A 20,068-nucleotide genomic window follows, 5' to 3' on the forward strand; every position below is an offset into this window, starting at 1 on the left:
AGCAGGCCACGCTTGCACAGCGCGCAGTGTGCGCCAGGCATGGCGTTAAGAGCTTTTGCATGCATTAACTCATACAGTCTTTGCAACGACACAGCCCTACTATTGTCCCCGAATTGCAAAGCAGGAAACTGAGGCCCAGAGAGATTAAGGAAGTTGCCGAAGGTTACACTAGAAAGCACAGTGCCTGATTCTGGACTGAGTTATCTTTAATCATTAGTACATGATCAAAGCAACATAAATATTACAAGTTTTCAAAATTATTAAGTAGAATATAAAATTTATTAGAAAATGCATCTCGGTGAAATGGATATTATTGTTTTAAAAATTCATACGTCCGTGGACAAATATGTCTTATTGGTAGAACAAGAGGGTTGTGCAACAGTTTATTCCTATTTCCAGTTTTTATAGCTGTCTGCCGTTAGAGACCCTGTTCATGCAAACAAGTACTGTACAAGAATCATCCACAAAATTCAGCAAACCCCCACAATTTAGTTTATAGTAGCAATGTCACTCAATTCTTGATCTCTAAAAATTACGTCTGATGATCTGTGAGCTGACTATTCCATTAGGCCCTCCAATTTTGTTGAAAGCAAAGAATTGAAAACCACCTGACTTGCTAAAGGATTTGTTTACTTAGTCCTCATTCTTTCTCTTCTCTTTTTCCAGTTTCTGGGAAATATACTAAATAGGTTTTATCGAGACATCAAATGACCATTAAATAAATTTCTTTTTTGTTTTCTTCACTCCCTGCCCCCCCCCCCATGAGATGTTCCATGTTTAACCTGACATGGTCAAACTTTGGGGAAAATCAAAATGTTTTTCATTTTCATAAATAGTTTTGGATAAAATGTTTGTTGTCGTCGTTAGGTGGCTTAATTTTGTACCACTAACTTTTCAGCTAGTGGTACAGCTCATTCAAGGTGACACTGACAAGTGTGAAAAATGTTTGTCATGTAACTTAATTAACAGCTTGTTTTCATCATGGAACTAACCAAATTGGATATTACTTTCCCACAGAAACAGTTTGACTTCGTTGTTTCAATTCAAAGAAGGCTCATGCATTTTGAGGAGTATAATGAAGACTGCAGAGAGACAAAGTCATGGAATGAATCTTAAAAGATTTATTACTAAAAACGATGAAGATTAAAATGATGTAAGATATCATTGTTTTATCCATTTTCAAAATTAGTTATGAAAACAAGGTGTTTTTCTTACCTCATCACCAACAGCATAATATATGTTGCTAAATGTATGTTATTTATTAACTGTGTAGTATGATAAAGAACATGGTATTTTTTCAGTTCATAGCTATATATCAGATTTATTTGGCTTTTGGGGAATAACTCAATAAGAATCATCCACAAAATTCAGCAAAACCCCACAATTTAATTAGTCATGATGATCAAATGTAAAAAAAAAAAAATGAAACAATAAGGTATTGCTGCTAAAAATAAGTTCAGTGACTAGAAAATAATTTTATGTTTGTGAACATCATATAGGAAACAGTAAATATTTTCTACAATGTAATAAGGTGAGAATTGATTATACCTTAAATAATTCACAATTGATTTTATAAAATGTGTTTTAATTGACTTATTGAATAATACACACTGAATCTAAGAGAAAAAACATAATATTTATATCCATCAGTTCAAGTTATAGCGGGTACACATGTACTGGATACAGTGTAACTTGAACAATTTTATAGCCTTAGAAAACATTCTAGCTACACTGAAAAGAGTGAGAGTTACTGGTCTGTACTACTTTGGCTGTTCAAAAATGTTTTTCTTTCCACTCAAGACAGGTCCTAAGGATGAGTATTGTGAATACCTATGGGGTAAAATAGCATACATTTAAATCTTAAAAAATAAAAAGCTATTTAAGCACTCTTTGCTTTGTTCTCTGTTTCTTTAGAAAGAGTAATGTAATATTTGACAGTAGCAAGGGTACGGAAGAGGTGAAGTCTTCAAAAACAATTGCCATCGCCCCCCTGCCGCACTGTGTGTGTGTCTGAATTCAGGCTATCCCAACAAGGATGAAATACTTTCTTTGTGAACGTGATTCAATGCTGAATTTATTTCCTAAGCCTCATGCTAAGGCGAAAGTTAAACTTTACAGTTTGGGAATGAGCGGAACAATGGTTGGTTATCATGGCAGTCCTTGTATTAGCCATTTGTTCCCTTGGGCACCAGACTCCTGCCAAGTATTTGGCTCCTGTGATTTCTTCTCTTTTCTGCAGTCCAGCATGCCCCACTGTGCCTATCCAATCTAAAGCCTGTTTCTGGGGACTAATCCAATAAAAGGCACACATTGGTTTACAATATGCTGGTCTCTGAACTCCGGGGAGCCATCTGTGTACTAGGCAGAGTAGTTCCTTTCCTTTCCCTCACATCCCCAGGGCCTTCCAACTCCAGGGCATCCCCACCAAACCAGGCCAGGGGCCCAGCCTTTCATCATCAAGAGACTGATGAGTCTCATTTCCTAAAAGACTCTTCATCAACCCAAAGCCCAGTCAAACTTTGGAAGTTCACTTCTTCTATTACGGAACATGTTCTGGGGGTGGGGTTCAAAGCACCCCACTAACAGTTTCTGTAAAGGGAGGGAAGAGGAGAAGGTGTATCATTTACCTTTCCAAACCAAACTCCATGGTCTCAGCTATTTTTCTACTTCTATTGCAGAATAAAATAGCCGAAGAAGGTGGACTTGGCGGTAAGGCGGAATGTCACACAAAATGAATGTGGGAAGTGGATTGCTTTTTCCCCTGTGAGAACTAGGGTCGGGAGATGGCGATGAGAGTGGCACAGGGAGATGGTAGGAGGGTGGAGAGGGGCAGGGGTGGTTCTATACATGTAGCAGAGACCGGAAATGCCCTCGTTCCCTGCCAGTCAGAGTGCCCGAGGGTAGGGGTGCTTCGGATGTGGCAGGCGTGTGGCCACGGGTCACCTGGAGGTGCTGCAGAATTCAAGGGGGCTGGGGGATTCGAGCTGGTGGGAAAGGGAGGCTGGGTTTGGGATGGCAAGATGTAGCAGTGATGGCAACAGAGAACTGGGATTGGGTTTCATAAGCCACCAGGATGTTGGAGCGGGAAGAGAGGAAGAGAAAAATGGTGATGGGGAGGAGGTAGGGGAGAGAGGCTCTCTGGTGCAGCGGGGCATATCAGTCACCTTAGTTATTCACACTTTATGTAATAGGGGAGTCCCATGTGCTCATTTGGGAAGGTTAGCAGTGGTTCTCAAACTTCAGCAAGCAGCAGAATCTCCCGGAGGGCCTGGTAAAACGCAGGGGCAGCTCCCTTCTCAGTCTCTGATTGGTAGGTCTGGGGCAGGGCCTGAGGCTTCACATTTTTAACAAATGCTGATAGATTATCGTTTGAAAAACATTGGACTAGACTAAGTACACCCTGCAGGCTCAGTCTGCTTTACCTGTTTTTATAAATAAAGTTTTATTGGAACATAGACACTTCCATTGGGTTTGTTTAATTTCTAGTCTATAGCTACTTTTGCTGTAAGGCCAGAGTTGAGATAGGTTATGGGGCTTGCAAAGCTGAGCGCATTTACCACGTGGCCCTCTAGAGGAAAAGTTTGCCAACCCCTGGGTTAAAAGGATGCAGCAAAGGTGTGGTTGTGACTGGAGTTGGCAAGCCTGTATTTAAGAACGTCTCTCGCTAGATTACAGATTCCTTCTTGAAACAGTGGAGATAATGCCTGACACACAGGGTTGTTGTAGGGACTTAGCCAGGCCATGTAAATGACAATGCTTCGTCACATGTCATGGAGATGAAATGGATTATTGGGAATAGGTGGAGTTTGGACAAAGAGAGAGGGGACGTTCTGCATGCCGAGGAAAGAGCAGAAGAAAGGAAAAGGGTCAGAGTTTGTCACAGAGTCTCTAGTCATGCTAAGAATCAAGGCAGAAAACCAGGTCTCTGGTTTGGTATCAGGCTTATGCGATGTGTTCAATAAATGCTCATTTACTTCAACAAATGACGAGCTCAGTAAATGCTCATATGCTTATATTATTTCTGTTAGAAATAGTCTCTGATACAACCATCAATCAATATTAAACTGTTGATTAACACATACCCAGATTTGCTACTTTATGAAGAAATTGCTCTTGGTTTTGAGAGAAGTGCTGGATATCCTGAGAAAGAATTCTAAAACACGGTTATTTTAGAATGTTTGGGGAACTCTGCTGGCTATTTATAGTTTCCTTAAGTGATTGATTGCCTTTTTGTTATATTTTTCTTTCTTGCTTTCTTGTTTAAACTTTTTTTTTTTTCCAGAAGAGGATACTCCTTTTATGCAGGTAACATTACTTTTTTCACATTTCTTGCTTTTAAGAGTTAATCTGGTACCAATAGCAATCATATTCACAGAAGTAAGATTCATTTTGAAGATAAATGACCAGTAGCTATTAATGTTTCTGAGTTATAATGTTGCTGGCTATTTTGGTAATTGGGCTGGCAATATGGCAGATGGCTTGAAATAAAAGATACTCCTTATTTGCTTATAAAAATGGAAAGGAGCTTTGCATTTAGAAGAAGTAGTCTTTAAGAACATTGTTTTTATTTTAAAAATAGCCTGTGTGTGTGTGTGTGTGTGTGTGTGTGTTGTGTGTTTCCTGAATGTTCTAGATGGTACATGCACTGAAAACAAAAAATCACACCTCCAAGAATGAAGTTAGGAAACAGTTAGGAATGGAAGCAAGATCTGTGGCATTGCTGTGATAAGATCGGAATGCCCCAAATCCAGTCTAGGTCATCTGGGTAGACGTTCTGAGAGGGATGAGAAGACAGTGACTGGAACTAGCGATTTGTATTCCTAAGTAATGCGAATGGTCTACCGATGCATAAGGCATCTTTTCAGAGGGGAGATGCTGGCATGGCATCTGGGAGAGGGGTGGGATCCAAGGTGTCTGGAATGGACATTGTGTCTGGAGAGCATACGTTCGCTGCTTAGCTCCAGCCACCACGACCATCGAATCCATCCCTTTGTCAGACACTCTGACCATGAGGAAACCTTTGGGTCATGTTTGGCTTCACCTTTGGATCTGCCTGTAGGAAGTGAAAGTGGCGGTCAGCAAATATAGGGAGCTTTCCCCTGGCGGTCATCTCCCTCTCTCCATGAATGGCTTTCACACATGAGCTCAGAGAGCTTGGTTAATGGGAAACCACCCAGGGTTCAGATTCATGCTTCATGGACTAGCATTCACCTTCTGCCCTTGTGAGACTGAAGGCTGGGCCCCTTCATGAGACGGATCAGTCTGGGCTGCCAGCCGGCTCATCTCGGGTAGCATCCAATTTTATTGCCTTTAATTTAATTGTTTTAAGTTCAAATGGCAGCGATGACACTGGTAACCCAACTAACTTCCTTGTAGAAAACTAGGGAAATACAGATGACTATCGACAACAGCAAATAGACTAGAGATGTGCCCCGAATCCAGGTCGCACCAGTTAGAGGCATCCTTGGGAGTTTGGAAGGTCACTGGTGTGTCTCTCCTGTGGCAACAGTGTTGGTAGATGTCTGGAGGAGGCAGTCAACACCCACAGCCTCTTCTGTGTGGACAGAGCCAGTCTGTGGAAGAAGAAGAAAAAGGAAAGTCTGCCAACCCACAGAGTGAAGCTCGGATGAGAGATGGACAGTCAAGGTCCTGTGTTCTCCGTATCTTCCTAAGACCTACTTGTCCTTACCTATCATTTGGTTACGTGAGACGAATCCCAATAAACATCCTAACTGACAAAAGTCCTATTGTTCCATGTGGAATGTGCCTGGTTACGGCGATGGGAGGAAACTGAATGAGGAGGGATTGTGAAGAATGGTACAGTGGGTACGGGAGCCTAATGAATATCGACATTCATCAATGTTGGCCTCTCCGTAAACAAACTGAACCCTGGCTTGACACTTGCTACCAGTCATTGCCCACATGCATCAAAACGTTGATTCAAATCGGATATTCTTCCAGTCAATGGGTTGCTGTTTTCATATTAGTCCAGGAAGGCCATGGATTGAGTGGGGTGACTCTTTAAAAGCGAGATCTTTTTTGCTAGACAGATTTAATTCAAGAATGGTTTCCGTGGAGTCGAACCATAGTACTCAAGAGATATCAGAGTTAGTTGGAAAAAGAGAAGACATGCCCCTTTTTGAAAGATGATTAAATATAAACATTCATCGACAATTTTTTATTTTGTTTTATTTTTTTTTCATTGACAATTATTTTAGACCACGGATACTAAAGTGACAATTGTACTTTTCTGTATTTAAGCACAGAGGGTGTGTTTAAATGTTTTGCAACATTCTTTTTCAGCACCAAGAATGAGAGACCCCGATTTAAAAAGGTGAGATTCAGTTAACCGTTAAAATAATAAAAGCCTGAGTAACGGCCAAGATTTTTTAGATTAAACATAAATTGGAATTCGTACTATTTTACGTTTTCAGAAGTACAATGAAGTGGTAAATATGTTGAATAACTTACAATGGTGCTTAAACAGTGAGTTTTGCAATAAAGAAAGCGCCTGTGTTATTTCCCAAATTCAGAACTTTCAATAAGGAATGAAGAAAGAAAGAAATGCTCTTTCATTTACATATTCACACTATCTGCTATTAGGTAATCAACTGTACAGGTGTTCTATGTCGTCCTGTTGGTCCTAGGCAGGTTTGACCAGGACAGGAAGCCTAGGGAGCATGGGCTCAGTCTCAGGAAGCCGACATGCTAATTGGAAAGATGGAACATACCTGTTAAGCATACACGTGACATGTAAGATGAAATAAGGGTAGTCGGATAATGTAGAAATGAGGGCAAAGTGGAAGAACATGAATGTGTGCACACATGGAAGGGTGTCTGGAACAGCTGAGCTAGTCAACGAAGCACGCTGAGGAAAGGTGGCCTTGAACTTGGTTTTGAAAGAGATGATAGACCCTGGATGGGCAGAGGGCTTGGAAGGCAGGAACAAATTGTTAAGTAGCTTAATTTTCAAGGTCAGTCATAGAAAAGATATATTCACATAATTATAGGTGTATTCACTCCTACAGTAGACTTTTTTTTTTTTTTTAATGTTGACTTATGTAAGCAGTAGATAGCCCTTTGGCTAATGACTGTCAGAGGAACTAATTCAAATTTAAGTCTAAAGCAAAGGCAGATTTGTTTTCATTTCCTAGACTAAGTGTGTAGTATATAAAAGAGGAAGGGTAGTCGAAGACGCTTATTTTTATAATGATTAAGGATGGAGCCACAACTGGGTTTGCATTTCAGCTTTGTTGGTTTCTCGCTTGATGAGCTGGGTAGCAACCTGCAGGTTAGGGGAGATCCTTCTCATATCTCAATGTCAGGGTGAAGCCGGCCGTGGGAAATGAGGAGCAGCCTTGGCAGCTGCAATGGCTGGTGCTAAGGGCCTGAGGCAGGAAGCAGCTTGATGTGTTCGAGGACCAGGAATAAGGTCATTGCAGATGAAGGATATCAGGCGGGGGACAGAGTCATAGCAGATGGAATCGGGTCACGTAGAGCTTTGACAACAAGACAGGGGATTTTTTTTTTTTTTTTGTCTCTAGCGCAGTGAGAAGCCCCTAGAGAATTCTAAACCGGTGAATGACATGACTTCACGCTGGATGCGAAGGGCTCACCACCAGAGCTGGCACGGGATGCACACTCGGTATGCATTTGCTGCTGTTACCACGTCATTTCATCCTCACGCCAGCCCTATGTGATGGTGACTGTAAAAGGACCTCATTCCAAGCCTGATCTGGGCCAGAACTGTGTGGGCGGATGTGATTTTTGGTCCTTTGAGAGGTTCCAGCGCTGCTGATACAGCATTGGAGTATTTTTCTGATGGACTTTAATGCAATCGAAAGTCCTTCTGGGACATTCGATTGACTCCACTCCGCTAATTCTTGTTCCTTAGATGTGCCCAGTAACCTTTAACCGGATTTCAAAGGTGCGGTGCTCTTTAAGCCTGATGCTGTCTTAATAGTCTTTAAACCAGACAGCCCTCTTTTAAAACTCTCAACTGTTAGTTAAGTCACATTTGTTTTCTTCCCCGAGGAAGATCTTTGAACTAGTTTTCTTTGAAGTCTTTCCCTTTCCAACCGACTCAAAATAAAATGCGGATAAATGCTCACACTCAAGTCATCTCAGCAACTTCTCTCACAGTCGTTAACGTCGCCATTCTACAGACGAGGAGACTGAGGCTTAGAAATGTTGAGTAATTTGAACCATTCCACAGATCTCCCCCCAAAGCCTTTGCATTCGAGCACACCTCCCCGCCCCCGGGAAGACCAGACTCAAGTCAACCCAGCATTCCTAGAAGAAGCGCAGCAGCCCCGAGCCTGAGGGAAGCCAGACTCCGCAGCCTCCACACTCCTCTTTCCTTTATCGTGGTCCCATTATTATTTATCTCACTCCATATTGGCTTTTGAAGCCTGGTATTCCGTGATTTGCCGTGAACACCCGATCTGCCCCCGAGATACATGTGCGGAGCTCATCTTCACTCCCACCCCACTTTGTGAGTTTCGAGAGTTCTAATCTGTTCTTTCACCCACTGAACTCAACCGTCACTGGCTCTTCGGTCCATCACACTCAGACCTTTCGTTCACTAGCGTGTGTTACTCATGTCAGTCACACAAGCAGACCGCGTGGGTCTGCCACGCCGAAGTGAGTTACCGCTACAAGGAAGAAAAATGGACCGGCACCACTGACGGACGCTAAAACACTCCGGACCAGTTAGGCCTGGGGTTGAAGGAAGGCCCAGCTTCTAGCGAGCAAGCAGCATTTTCTTAGAACGGAATTAATTCATAGGTGTCCTGGAGCCAGTTCACATAGCTCAGGTTAAATTTTCAGGAAATTGGCGAAGTAGTTGATGCCAAGTTGGTAGCTTGAAATCGGCCACAATGGGAGTGTCACACCACAGAAATTGGCAAGTGCGACAGACCAGGCCTTTCTTTCCCCCGCAGAGCCCATTTTAAACACCTAGCGGGACACCGAGGCAAGTGCCCCCCACGCTCACCCCTTTTTTCTACCTAGTTACAGAACAGGCTGAGGACTTGGAAACACAGCGGGGTGGGTGTCAGGACAGAATTTTGGCCGACACTCAGTTCCTGCCCACAGTTTTCCCCGTCATGGACTCGGCCAAGAGTTCTGTAGTCAGGCAGACCCCACGGTCCTGGCAGCAAATGAGGGTCACTGGAACTTCCCTCCTGGGGTTCAATCCCAGCTGCATCACTACCTGCTCTGTGACTTGGGCTGGTGAATTCTCCACGGCTCTGGGCTCGTTTCCTCACCACTGTGATGAGAAGATTGCCAACCTCGCAGTGTGTGCGTGCGTGCGTGTGTGTGTGTGTGTGTGGGGGGGGGGGGTAGCGGGGAGGGTGCCCATGAAAGACTTTGCTTAGGACCCTGTGCATTATAAACTTTCAATAGCTCTACTTGAAATATTATGCTTACTAAATTTTCACAGACACTCAGAGGGCTCCTGCCCTAGAGTCACTTGCAAGGTGCTGGTTCAGGGAGGCTCCACCCCTCTGGTGATGTCTGAAGCCCTGGAAGCTGCCCCGGAACCACCCATCTCCCCCACTAGGGGGCGCTCTCTCGCTCGTGCGCTCTCTCTCTCTCTCTCTCTCTCTCTCTCTCTCTCTCTCTCTCTCTCTCTCTCTCTGTGCTCCAGGCTCCAGGGACCGGGGAGCCCCAGCACAGGTGTGGCTCCCTTGTGTTCCAAGCCACACGAGCCGCACACTTTCTCCCCTTTGTTGCCCAGTGCCTGCCTCCCAGCGATGCCGCCGGAACGTCGAGCTTGACAACGGTTTCTGCTAGAAAGAAGTGAGGAGAAAAACCTTTTTTGAAGTATGTTGCTTTGGCCTTCATGGCTTTTCGGTGGCATGCAGGAGAGTTTTTTGTGTGTGAAATCTCCCTTTTATTCACTGCAAGAAGGTTAACAGGGAGGAAACTGAAGTTTTTGGCGGAGGGGTGGGGGGCGATGGGGTGATTTTTTATTCTCTTTTGGCTGCCCTGGTTCTTTCCCCTCATTCTCCAGAATCCTCAAGGCAACAAGGTAGAGTAAAATCAATATGGGGTAAGCGATCAGACCTAGATTTGACATATAATTCTGCTACTTATCAACTGAACGACCTTGGCCTACTCATTCGAATTTCTAACCCTTATAGTCCTAATCCATAAAATGGGGCATCTATCTATCTATCTATCTATCTATCTATCTATCTATCCATCTATCTATCTATCATCTATCATCTACCATCTATTTCTCTATCTTGGGTTAGTCCTGTACTTCACAACTTGGTTACATATTAGATTTACCTGGGGAGCTTTTAAAAGATAATTGATTCCTTGGCCCCACTGAAAAGTCTGATTCAGATGGACTGGGTTTCAGCCCAGCATCCGTCTGCTTTAGAAATTTCTTAATAATGTGCGGTGAGGGTTAAGACCGGCTGGGATCCTCTTATTAAGCCTCTCTAAGCGTCAGTTGGCACATATGTTCATAACCTGAAAGTCTCTAGACCTGACAGCTCGTGTATATACAAAACGAGTCCCCTTTGTCAACAGCCACTTTGGGACAGCAGCGCTCCACCTACTCAGATTAGCAGGCGGTGCAGTCTCCCTCACTCACCCCCTTGTCTTCAGGGGCCTTTCATGAGATGCCCAAGAACCCCTCTGGGGCCCTGCAGGTGAGAAGAAGAACACCTGGAATCCTTGTCACCCGCTGAAGCTGGGAGTCCCCCAGTTGGGCAGTGGTTCCTCAGAACAGGACGATCGTCCTTCTCTTGGGTCACCTGCGGTTAAGGACAGTCCTCTCCAACTGGCCTGGGCCGTCAGATGCCAGCTCTTCCACTTCGTACAGGAGCAACTGTATTTCCTACGGCACAGCCCAGCACCCAGCAAGGTGAGCGGTCCTGTGAGTTACAGCATCATCTCCTCACTGCCCGGAACCAGCTCTGTGCTCCAACAACTGGTCCACATGCCCCCTCCTGATGAATCGCCTCTGGGAGATTCTTCTTTTCCTTCCCACTGTCTGGCCTGACATCCATCACCACAAATAGTTACAATTCTTTTTTTCTTGCGATGAGAACGTGTAAGATCGAGTCTCTTAGCTACTTCCAAATATACAATTCGGTATTATTAACTGTAGTCACCACACTGTACATTACACCCCCAGGACTTATTTATTTTAGAACTGAAAGTTTGTACCTTTTGACTACCTTAACAGATAGTATTTATCATTCTCTGTCTGACTTAATTCACTTAGCACAATACCCTCAAGGTCCCCCTATGTTGTTTCAAATGGCAGGATTTTCTTCTTTTTTTATGGCCAAATAATATTCCACTGTGTGTGTGTGTGTGTGTGTGTGTGTGTGTGTGTGTGAGATATACATTTGCTTGATCTACTCATGCATTGATGGACACAGGTCGTTTCCATGTCTTAGCCATTATTAATAATGCCGTGATGAACATAGGGGTGCAGATGTCTTCTTGAGTTAGTGCTTTTGTTTCCTTTGGTTAAATACCCAGTAGTACAATTTTTGGATCATCTGGTAGTTTTATTTTTAACTTTTTTGAGGAATTCCATACCGTTTTCCATAGTGGCTGCACCAACTTACATTTTCACCAGCAGTGCGTGAGGGTTCCCTTTTCTCTGCATCCTTGTCAACACTTGTTATTTTTGTCCTTTTGATAATAGCCATTCTGACAGGTGCACAGTGATATCTCATTGTGCTTTTGGATGAACATTTTTAATTTTCGTAGTTGCCGTATTTGTTTTACTATCTATAAGGAGAAACATAAGCAGCACCTCAAGTGTATAATGTCATTGATTTATTGCTTCGGATGAGGCTAAATGCAGTTAAATAAGTGGGCTTATTTACAAAAAAGAGAATAAGTAAATAATACCACAGATGGTACAGGCATATGGCGAACATGATTGACATTTAGGTAAACGGGCACAGTGGCCTCTGCAGGCCTGCTCGGCTCAGACGTTGTTCCCTCTCCCCATTTTGTGTTCTGTTTTCTCTTCCTCCCCAGGAGAGAGGGCATTACGACATGTATTTTCAGATTCAGAACAGCAGCCCAGACACGCACGTGGTCTGTGCTTGCTGGGTCCAGCAGAGGGCTTCCTTTTGTCAGGGGGCAGCGCCGTGTCCCCACCTCTGGTCTCTAATGAGGTCCACGAAGCGGGCAGGAAAGCAGACCGCATCGAAAGCAAGGAAGACGTGCAAGACCCTGCAGAGAGCGTGGTCGCCGTACTTCACCTGGGGCTCCCCAAGGCTCGCTCTGCTCGCTCAGCAGAATGCCCGATGTGCTCGTGTTTGAAAAAGCAGATCTGCAGCATTAGCAGCCAGTAAATTGTGAGTCTTGCAGAATGTTGACTCTGTCGTGCGCCTGTTTAACCGTCAGGCCTCACTTTTGTTTTTATTTACTTCTCGACATAAAATCATTTCCCGTATTCCCTTTATAACTCACTCCTATTGGGATAATCCATGTCTATTTTCCTTGTTCTGGATTCTGGATGATTTGTCCATAGCTGTCTGTCGTCTAATGTTGGACACGCATTGGGTGTCCGTCGTTGATGAAGTATGACATGTCGTGGTGGACAGACCTTGGGCGCTGGGGCAGGCAGACCTGGATTTAAAGCTGGCTTAGCTACCTGTGATCTGTTTGACCAGTGTTCCCAAGTTAAATAAGCTTTAGTATCACTCTCTGTGACTGTTCAATAAGAATTATGCTCTGCTAACAGGAGTTTTGCGAGGATTTAAGAGGTACTCAACTCCGGTTTCAGTATGTTGAGCGTTAGATGCTAAATAAATATCAGTTTTTTCATCATTTTGCACAAGCTCAACCAGTCTTTGTAATAGATGCTACAGACAAGGCAAAGATAAATATGACACAGGTCATGATGACTTGTAGGTTTTATTTCACGTGCCAGCTCTCACGGAATAAGCAGCTTCGGGGAGAACTGTGTGGAAATGGATTTTAAGGGTCAGCAAGGAAGAGTGCCATAGTTGGTTAGCCATGTCCTCAGGCTCAGGAGGGAGCAGTGGGGGCCACTGTCCCATATTTGCCATCCCTGACAGAAGACCTCCTTTGGGGAAGTTGGAGCTAATGGAGTGTGAAATTTCTAGAGAAGAAACGGACTAGTAGGCACTTTTACATATGTTATGTCTCACTCCCCGCAGCAAACTGAGGAGAAATGTGCTGTTACACTCATTTTGTATGAGGGAACAGAGGCTCAGACAGACTGAGGAAAGTTCTCAAAGTCTTACAGAGTAGGAAGTGGTGAAAATGAGATCTGAACCCAGATTTATCTCATTCCAGAAGCTTTTCGTTTTGCAATGACTAATTTTTTAAACTGGGGTGTTCAAATAGAGTTCTTTTTTTTTTTTAATTGAGGTAAGTAATTAAGTAGTTGAAGTAATTAAGTACTTTAAAGTTTGTCAGAATGCAGTCATCTTAAGTGTTCAGCTTGATGAATTCCTAATTACACCTGGGTAATTTAAATACACCTGTATCGCCATCATGATACAGACTAAGGTACAGAATTTTCCCAACTTTCTAGAAGGTTCCTTTGCGTGCTTGCCTCATCAATAATATCTCCACCAAGAGATAACTACTATTCTGATATTTAGTACCGCTGATTAAATTTGACTGTTCTTTAACTTTATATAAGTAGCATTTATATGAAGCTAAAAAACAAAGTTAATTGTCATTTCACTTTTGTATCTTGCTTGCATGTTCAACATAATGTCTGTGAGATTCATCCATGTTTTTGTTGTATTTGTAGTTTGTGCTTTTTTCTTAAAGCTATTGTATGAATACCCCACAATTTATTTCTTTATCTTCTCTTCAAAGATATTTGAATTAGTTGCAGTTTTTGCTTATTATGAACAAAGCTGCTATCAACAGTCTTGCATTGTCTTTGGGTGGACATATCCCCATATTCTCTTGAGTATATACCTCATAGGGGAATTAGCAGGCCTTGGGTGAGGCGAATATTAACTTCAGTAGATTTGAGCCTTTGCCTTTTTCAGACAAAGCTCTACAGACTCAGGCTGTCCAGTCTCAGACGCTGCTGCACCCCTGGAACCCACAGCAGTTTCTGGCCCAGAGTCAGTGCTAATGACTCACTTTCGAGTAGATGAAAATATTTGCTTATTGTGCATCTTGGACTTGACTTTGGAATGGGGCTGTCATGTTTCTGTGAACATTGAGGACAGAACCTCTCTCTCTGTGCCCAGAGTCCCTTTTTAAAAACAAGTATTTTATAATGCCTCCTTAAATATCTTGAAGTTCACAAGTAATAAAACCTGTCCACACATGCATTTCCTTTTTAATCAATATGGTATCCTAACTATTCTACAAAGGAAAAAAAAATTTTAAGAAAGTAATTTACGGTAAGGTAATGAGTATGTCAATATATAAATATTTGAGGGCTGCTATGTTAGAAGACACAATGAAATACCCAGATTCTTACGTTTGCTCAGTCCGGTGTGGAGTGGGGGAGAGATCTGATGGCCTGCTAACTTCTAGCATGAGTTGCGTTGCTGGTGACATGATTTTCCAAAGGTGACCAAGTCTTGGTAAAATTTCTAGTAAAAGAAAATACAACCTTCCCTCAATTGGCTAAGGAAAATTCATTGTACATCAAAACCACATAAGAATGCTTTCTTTTTGGATGTAAATGGAGTTGGGATGTAGGTTCGCTTAACTTTTTTGGCTCCAGGAATGTTCTGTGAGATATATCTGGCATGAAGCATGTTCTTCATTGGACAGGGCTGTCTCAAGCATCACAAAGGGAGTCTACTCTTCTTGGACCTCAACCATGAAATGCTGGTGAGTGTTCTCTCATCAAAGTGCCAGCCATCTCCAGTAATTTCTAAAATATCCTTCGGGGTGGTACCACTCCCATGAGAACTACAATTCTAACTCAACTCTCTCATTTCAGAGATGAGAGAACCATTCCTTTAGGAAAGGAAAACCTCCCTTCTGGATCACACAGGGACTTGGAACTTAAGCATGGGCTACAAGCTCCTGACATTTTGCTCTGAATCAGGATTCTGCTCACCACAGCAGCTGGAGCTGAGTCAAGTAGGCTTGGGTTCAAATCCTGGCTCTGACTTTAGGCAAACGGGTTCTTCTTTCTGAACCTTTGTTTCATTATTTGCAAAACTGAGATTTAAAAGAGCATTTATCTTAAAGATTTGTGAGGATGAAGCAAGACTTTGACTATAAATTCCTGGCACATAGTGATATCTCAATACATGGTAGCTATAATCACACCCCTTTAAAAGTCATCTATTTAAGTGCCCACAGAGATTAATGTATCCTACTGCTGGAGAAATTCTCCATCTGGACTTTTTTTCTTCAGAGAAGTGGTTGTTTATCTTTACCTTTCATTTCCAATGCTTTAGACAGCCCCTTTCCGGGGCAAAGTGTTCTTCCAGACCTTTTCCCCACCAATGCTGTCCTAAGCTTCATTTAAAGACAGAATGTTGGGCCGAGTAGCTCACAGCACCCTGACACGAAGAAAAAACATTGGGGCTAGAACTCGATTCGAAAAGGACGAAGACGATGACATCTTTGAGCACTTCTTTTGTACCGGATGTGTTGCAAATGGTCTATATTTTTTATTCCGCCGGCACCAGGTGAGGTGGGTACTGTTGATTATTACCTCCGTTTTACTGATGAGAAAGCAGGGACTCTAAGCTGCGACAGCTCCTCCTGTGAGGTCGCACAGAGCCAAGACTGAAATCAGGATCAATGGTCTCTTGATTCGGGTTCTTCCAAAAGCAGATCTCGAGGGGAGGATTTGGGTGGGAGTCGTTTATTTGGGAGGAATATTCTTTATCAGTTGGCGGCATCTCTTCTCTGATGCACCCTACATGATATGCTCTACGATAAAGAAATTCCCCTGGGTATGTCTCCTTTAATATGAGCAGGGTGTTAAGCCGTCCAGTAGAGGGAGCCGGAGGGATGTTGCAGGAGGAAGAATGTCTCCTGCCATTTCTGTGCTGGAGGGGGGTGGGGTGGGGGGGTGGGGGGGTGTGGAGGGGGTCTCCACTCTGTGTGTGAGGACATTCAGTGGAGCTCGCCCCAGCTGTGGGCCCAGACATGGTCCTTCTGTAACTTTGCAGCCTTGGCGTGGTGGTAACCTTTGTGCAGCCTTCTCAGTGTGGGAAAACCAAAGTTTACGGCACAGCCCACCCTCCCCAAAAGAGTACCACCCTTTTGGCTCGAGGACTCCACACCCGAGACCTGTTGCGGGCTGTCTGCCCTCTCACGCGCACTCTGGAGCGTAGCCTCTTGCGTTTGCAGCATCTCCAGACCCGCTCTCGCGTGGCCAGAGCAGCGGACTCCTGTGCTATCTGGTGGGCAGAACCACATCTTCTTCAAAGGTGCCTGGATCTCTTCCAAGTTCGTCCTTGCATGGGTACTCACTCTACGCCGTAGGGTGCCGTATAGAGTCTCTTTGTATCTTACAGTCTCTTTGTATCTTACTCTTTATCATAGTTAGTGATTCTTTGTATTATACTTCCTCTGTTTAAGTGCCTGTGTAGTTTCTGTCTCCTGAATGGACCCATACTGTCACAGGAGGCGATCCCAGGAAGAAGGCAAGAGAAGGGAGAAGGGGAGAGATCCAGTAAGGAGTGGATTAATGAGTGGGTCACTGTCGTGAGCACCTAGGGCTCAGTTGTACTGACGTCTCTCTGAGAGTCTGGGTGCCACACACTTCAGCATTGCTCCAGCAAGAGGCAAGAGGAGGGCTGGACATTTTTCTACCAATTCCCATCCCGCATCGATTGAGGGTTTCTCTTGGGGACCTTGGCTTTTCGGCACACTTCTGTCCTGCCCTGCATGCCCAGACTGTCCAGGGCATACTTTTATACCCAGAAAAAGCCGTTAGGTAGAGAGAAGCAGGTTGGTCCTTAGTGGTAAGATATCCGTGTGCATGGGGACCTCTCCTGAAAGCAGGCGACCTCTAGGGTGGGCCAAGGGGACGTGGGTGGGCACCGATGGGTTCACTACAGACACGTTGCAGGTTGCTGGATGACAGAAGGAACTTGGTCAGCTGGATGCGGATGAATGGCTGAATTCGAGGGTGAATTTTCTGGAAAAGCTAGTTGCAGAAGATCAAATGTTTTTCCTAACTGGTATAATTTAATTATATGGTCAGCCTTTGCTATGGATAATTGGATTTTTCTTTGACCTTGACAGTCGCACTGGCTTGCTGTCCGCACTGGACGACTCTTTTAAATACAATAACTCTTTTAAATACAATAAGCCAAACCCGGTTTCCATCAAGAGCTGGCAGCCCTGTTGTTTTTAGGAGATGCTGATGGCTGGTGAACACAGGGAGAAAAAGGCAGCGAGTTTGTATTTTCCATTTTGCCCTTTATAAGAAAGAACATTTCGGCTGAAGCAAAGGCTTTTTTCGTCACCCCGGGTGTTTTAATAGAAATCTTGGTGGCATTAAGCTCTTTTAATTCTAAGCACCAGCTTCTAAAGTTCAGTGACGACAAAGCTCTGTGCTGGCCTAGAACACCTGGGTACCAAGGTGAGAGATTTTAATCAGCAGGGGCACCAGAATCAAAACAGGCCGGACACGAGTTTATTACAAAGGACAGGGACAGTGTGTGTCCGTGGGTCATGAAGGTCAGAGAAGTTTATTTCTACATTAAAACATGTTAAACCACTCACATCCTGCGATAATTTATCCAACTTACGTGGTTTCCCAAGTGGTGATGTGTTGTTTGCACATTTAAAATGCTTCGTGATGAAGAAAGAACAAGAAAGCTTGCTCTGTCCTGCAATGGAACGGTCCCCGAGATATGGTGCAACGAAAGTAGTATGTAGAACGGGGGTGAGTAGCTAACTCTCATATGAGAAAGAGGGAAGCAAGGTTATGTAGTCGCCATTGCTTGTATTTGCATACGAAATCTACCAACGGTGTCCGGGTATGGGTAACAAGGGCAGAAACGGAGACAGCGGTGAGATTTTTTAGTTTACAACTTTGATATCACCTCGATTTTAAAATCATTGTCAATGCATTTCCGGCTCAAAGAAAGAATGAAGTGCCCAGTGAAGATTATTGGAGAGCAAGCCTCTCTCTGTTCTATGATCAGTTTTTGCAACCTGTGAAGGTAGCTTCAGAGGGAAAACACATTCCACAAAATTTAAGTTTATGTACATAGTGAATCCTTTGCAAGTGTTTAGGGTTTAAGAGCGTTTATTGAAATTTTTTTTTTGTTTTTTTTTTTTTTAATCCGTGCTGCTTTTTATCATCCAGGCAGCAGGGGGAAGCGTTTCTCTGTTTTTCTTCGTGTCTTCCCTCACCTCCCCGACTCCGTATGTAAAACCATCTAAGAATTCTCTAATTCAAATGTATGCACAAAACGCTCCACATTTTCTAGATTTACCTTGCTACTCTTTCATCCTCAAAACCTGCTGAATGATTATGCAAAAGGGGCTGATTATTGGGTTTGCTGGTATGAAGTCCTCCTTCCTTTCTCTGCTCACTTCTTATCATTCCATTCACCCCATGTTTCGCTTTCCACGATCAAGTCCTAGAAAACCCCTTACCTTATGAAAATTCACAGCTTGCCCCCTCTCTCTGTCCCTGTCTGTCTGTCTCTCTCACTTTGCAGGTAAGACTCAGGTTTTGAAAGGCAATATAATCAAACAAACTGAACACAGCATGTTTTGGACCTCCACGAATGGTGCCAAAGCAAAAAAAATAAAATAAAATAAAATAAAATAAAATAACCCAGAAGGGGGAAGGAAGAGGTGTTGGGGGTTTGTCTGTGTGCCTGCCACAGCTCCTCACGGCTTTACAACACAGAGAAGTGGGTGTCATGAGAGCCATTTTGTGAAGGAAGAGACGAAGGTTCACAGAAGATGAGCAACTCGCCCTCGTCTATGTTGCTGCAAAGTGATGGAGCTGGAATTGGATGCCAGACTGCATCCAAAGCGGAAACACCGGAGTATTTCCCCTGCGTCATGCGAAACAAACGGAAGGCAGCGCCTCCCTGTGGTTCTCCTGCTCGTCCCCTCAACGCCATCCCCAGGCTCTGTACCTGTGCGCTGTCCTCCTCCCCAGTGTCTGCAAAGAGAGGAAAGGGGAGTCACCTCAAGAGCTCCTCAAATGTTCGGTGGAAGCCAGTCTTCTTAGAAGAGGCAGCGGCGTAAACATGGCCCAGGTTGAGGGTCCCTAGAGCTGGGGACTTGCGGGGAGTGTCCGGGAAGGCACTGTGCCGTTGACAGAGTTCTTTTGGAGCACTTCGTGCACCTGTGCGTGTGTTTCTGCGTGTGCCTGTTTTTCTCGTCCCAGCTGCCTGGTAGTGCCCACAGGTGAAGGTGATGGTGAAGATGCAGAAATGGACAATTGGGAGTTTTGGATGGACTAGTTTTGGAGGGTAAAGGAAGAACATAGTGAAGACATTTTACCCAAAGTAAGGTTCTTGGGCGTGGTCTCAGGCGGCCTCCAGCCTCTGCACGCAATAACAGCGACACTACTTGGTGTCCCTTTCCAATGCCGAATAGGGCAGGGAGAAAATCTCCCTCGGTGCGGGCATGACATCAGCATATTTTACCACTTGCTACGCTACCATTTCGACAAAGCAGGGCAAGTGGCAGGCCGGGGCCCCAGGCGACAGCACCCAGCTCGAATTCTCTCAGGTGGCTTTATTTTCTTTTAGTTCTGATTCTGTCTGTGGCAAGTGAGTACGGCTTTCTGTGTGCAGTAGTGATAAGGTGTACCTTTCAAATGCGTGCATTCAAGTCAAAAAGCCAACGTAAAGAACGGTAGTGGAGTGAATGATAGGGTACGTGGAATGCAGATGCGGCAAAAATAGTAAGGCGGCTCTAAAATGGTGGAACATGCGGACGTTGTAGTGATTATTTTGAAACACGTCTTCCATCTCAGACGCTTTATAAATTGAACTCCAGAATCACGGCGAGTTAGAATTGTGCATTTCAGAACAGAAAGGGATAACCTAACCCAACTGCTTCATTTTACAGCTGATGAAATGAAGGCTTAGAAGGATATGCCTGGCCCATGGTCACAGCGTTCCGTTGGCTA

At 44.1% G+C, this 20,068-nt stretch overlaps 1 long non-coding RNA gene across 3 annotated transcripts; it reads left to right on the forward strand.

Moving 5' to 3' along the window:
* The first annotated feature begins 9,673 nt into the window (after positions 1 to 9,673).
* LOC107507342 lies at positions 9,674 to 15,948 on the forward strand. 3 transcript variants are annotated; one of them, XR_001596137.2, is made up of 5 exons: positions 9,674 to 9,828; positions 10,624 to 10,882; positions 12,019 to 12,341; positions 14,714 to 14,823; positions 14,936 to 15,948. It is a non-coding gene; the product is annotated as an uncharacterized LOC107507342 (long non-coding RNA). The 3 variants fall into 3 exon arrangements; XR_001596136.2 differs by having other exon boundaries at positions 14,714 to 15,948; XR_001596138.2 differs by having other exon boundaries at positions 9,674 to 9,804; positions 14,714 to 15,948.
* Positions 15,949 to 20,068: the final 4,120 nt, after the last annotated feature.

The sequence above is a fragment of the Rousettus aegyptiacus genome, unplaced genomic scaffold (genome assembly GCF_014176215.1).
Source record: "Rousettus aegyptiacus isolate mRouAeg1 unplaced genomic scaffold, mRouAeg1.p scaffold_m13_p_10, whole genome shotgun sequence".
In the NCBI taxonomy this organism is placed as follows: Eukaryota; Metazoa; Chordata; class Mammalia; order Chiroptera; family Pteropodidae; genus Rousettus; species Rousettus aegyptiacus.